Source organism: Cryptomeria japonica, chromosome 1, assembly GCF_030272615.1.
Source record: "Cryptomeria japonica chromosome 1, Sugi_1.0, whole genome shotgun sequence".
Lineage (NCBI taxonomy): Eukaryota > Viridiplantae > Streptophyta > Pinopsida > Cupressales > Cupressaceae > Cryptomeria > Cryptomeria japonica.
Genome location: NC_081405.1, coordinates 22,483,709 through 22,486,283, shown reverse-complemented (window position 1 = coordinate 22,486,283; position 2,575 = coordinate 22,483,709). Strand labels below are relative to the sequence as shown.

At 31.8% G+C, this 2,575-nt stretch overlaps 1 long non-coding RNA gene across 1 annotated transcript; it reads right to left on the bottom strand.

Annotated features, from left to right (window-relative positions):
* Positions 1 to 1,087: 1,087 nt before the first annotated feature.
* On the bottom strand, positions 1,088 to 2,117 carry LOC131028718 (uncharacterized). The gene is made up of 2 exons (XR_009102642.1): positions 1,741 to 2,117; positions 1,088 to 1,419 (listed from the first exon to the last, which is right to left on the bottom strand). It is a non-coding gene; the product is annotated as an uncharacterized LOC131028718 (long non-coding RNA).
* Positions 2,118 to 2,575: the final 458 nt, after the last annotated feature.

Below are 2,575 nucleotides of genomic sequence, written 5' to 3'. Positions count from 1 at the left end.
ATTTACTTTTAAGACACTTTTAATTTTATTTTTTTGTTCAATCTGACTTCTTGTAAGATTCATTTCATTTGCCTTGATGGTTGGAATGTGGTGGGTTTGGGCCCTTCTCATGCTAATCTAATTAAAATAGTATGCAATATACATATGTTGCAAGACTAAATCTTATAATCACAAATACTACACCAACAATAGGTCCCCAACCAACTATTGATCCCTCTCCCTTACATAATCGCAAAGTTAATTTGCATCAGTAGTGATCCTTTATTAAGACATAGAAACCTAAATGATCTCAATATCTTTTTATAACTATAAATCTTGTTATCTCTAACCTTTGTATCCAACACATATGAACAAATAGTTGAACACAAAAATACCATTGAAATTGTTATAAAAACAACACATCATTATTTAAAATACAACTTATATTCAACTTTAAATTATCATAAAAGTTTTTGACAACCTTTCATAATTCATGATAAAAAAAACAAGGTATAATATGATGTACTCAAATGCATATACATTGCTAACGAAGTAATTGTACACATAACAATATTATCTTTTCACAAAACAACAATACTTGTTTATATAAGCATCTTATTTTATAAATGACCCACTTATATTGGGTAGTGACGACCTTTCATATGAAGTGAAAATGTATTTATTTCTCTTGTTAATAAATGCATATATGATTTTTTATGACAATCATAAATTCTCATATGTCTTTTAAGGGTCCATCTTAACCCACATTTGATCGTTTGTTGATTTACATGTAGATTAATTATTAACAATTAGTAGTATAAATATGTTACAAACCTTGAAAACTACACTAACAATAGATCTCCGCCCAACTATTGGCCCCTCCCCTACATGATCGCAAAGTTAGACTCCCCTAAGTAATCACAAAATTATCCTGCATCACTATTGATTCTTGATTAAGACAGAGAAAACAACTTCTTAATTGTTTAATCCACATAAACTCTTCACGTCTGAATTTTCACATTCACAAGTTCAGATTTCAAGACATGGAATTGACATTAAAGTTCAAACCAAAACTTATAATTACAAAGTTGAAAGTGAGATCTAAAAAGGAGAGAAGAGTGAAAACATATTTGAATGAAAGGTATAGAAATACATCAAGATAAAGAAACAATAGTCTGCAGAATTGTTTGAAACTATCCACAAACAAATCTCAATGCAGTTAAAGAACAATAATTCTGCACTATGAGATGTACAAAGGCCATCGTTTCCTTCTTAGGCAAACCTTTATTTCACACATAAGTTAACAATCGACAAAGCAGCAATTTCAATATATACCATGAAATATGATACGACGAGCACAGCTTCTCATTTCTGTCCTCCAAAAAGATAGCCAAGAGAAGAATCTCCTCCTGGTACGCTCTGCACTTTTATAGAAGTCCTCTGCAAAACGATATCAAGCTCAGTCTCCTAATCATGTTGCCTTCAATAACCAATCTAGTGCAATGAAAATGATTATTGTGTTATTTTTGGATTGTATTGTGTAAGAATTTTTTTGTATCAATGTTTCGGATCAAATTTTATGATCCCTCTCAATTGCATCTTGACGATGAATCATGAAATTTGATTTGAAACATTGATGAAAACAATCTCACACAATATAATCTCAAAATAACATGATAATTCAATATGAACTGTAGAAATTTAATGTCTCTAAATGAAAACGCTTTTTTATAAATAGGAAGCAAAAACAAAACATCTTACAGTATTGGATTTTCCTCTATTTTGAGTGTCTGTATCTGTAATGTGGGTGTTTGAAATTAGTTTGTTGTTATTGCCATTGTTTGCAGGAGTATCTTCTGTTGGTAGAGAAGCTCCTCCAAAGAGGTAGCCCAATGAGCTTTGTCCTCCTGCATTGCAAACACCACGCCCCATTCTCACCACTGCACCTTCAAATCAAACTGCACAAATTTTGGCTCAATACTCTGCGTTGCATTATCCTCATAAATGCTTTTCCCACCAATACTACACTGAAACTAATCTTGTTCAGGAAAGTGAAGGCAAATAGTATTGATTATTAGTACACAAGTAATAAAGAAAGGGTAGCTAACTCCAATGGAGACGTTGAATTTGACAGGTCAAGATTTCCTTAGATTTTAGACTGTGCATGATGCATTTTAAATTATAGTGTATAGATAAGATGGCCATTGTTGGTGAGAGTGTAATTTGCTGCAGCAGGCGTAGAGCAATCATTACCATATTCATAAGAGATGTCAGTTTCTGCAAAATCACTGGGTGTTGGCATGTCCAACCACAACCACAAAGCAAAGCAATGATTATGCCTTGTTTAAAACGATAAGAGAGTAGCTGCAAGTGGGTATTTGTTCTACTTTTGGTTGGTTTACAAGTAATAAAAAGAAGTTCAAATATCAATTTTTATGGTGGAGGCTTTTATATAGATTTATATAATCTTTTTAGTTCATTTATATTGGAGACTGAGTTTTAGAATTCAATCTCTTTCTTTGGAATTTAATGATGAGTAGTATGAATTTTTTCAAAGTTCTTTAACAGATATTAAACGTTGAGGTTAAAAATGGGG